The sequence below is a fragment of the Sinocyclocheilus anshuiensis genome, unplaced genomic scaffold, assembly GCF_001515605.1.
Source record: "Sinocyclocheilus anshuiensis isolate Anshui unplaced genomic scaffold, SAMN03320099.WGS_v1.1 scaffold548, whole genome shotgun sequence".
Lineage (NCBI taxonomy): Eukaryota > Metazoa > Chordata > Actinopteri > Cypriniformes > Cyprinidae > Sinocyclocheilus > Sinocyclocheilus anshuiensis.
In genome coordinates, this window is record NW_015554106.1 from 485742 (window position 1) to 486286 (window position 545).

General features: G+C 41.5%; 1 protein-coding gene across 2 annotated transcripts in view; it reads left to right on the top strand.

Annotated features, from left to right (window-relative positions):
* LOC107669711 (USP6 N-terminal-like protein) overlaps nt 1–545 on the top strand; it is a 67597-nt gene that overhangs the window by 41529 nt on the left and 25523 nt on the right. The gene's annotated exons all lie outside the window — the stretch shown is intronic.

The window sequence follows — 545 nt, forward strand, 5'->3', positions numbered from 1 at the left end:
GGCTCCGGGGGGTGAACAAAGGCCTTCTGTAGCGAATCGATGCGTTTTTGTAAGAAACATATCCATATTCAAAATGTAATAATCACTTTAATGTAGCTTGCGCCAACAGTTGTACACGGAAGTAGTTCCGGGTTGATGACGTATGAGGTCAGTGTTGCGCATGCGCCAGTGAGTCTCGTGAAAACCAAAGTTTGTTTACAGGAGCAAAGGAAGCATAGTTTCCTTACTTTAGCAATGGAAAACCAGTCTCCTCTTGGCTTATATCGAAATCCTCGGACATTCTTCTTCGCCATCCGCCCGGAACTGCTTTCGTGTACAACAGTGAGCGCAAGCTAGATTAAAGTGATTATTACGTTTAAATATGGTTATTTTTCTTACAAAAACGCATGGATTCGCTACAGGAGGACTTTGTTCACCCCCCGGAGCCCCCTGAACTGCTTTTCTGACTGATATTACACAATGTTAATCATTTGTACATTCTCTAACACGCATGTTTTAGATTCACAATTCATTTAAAAGCCTCTGGTGTGTAAAAATAGTAAATA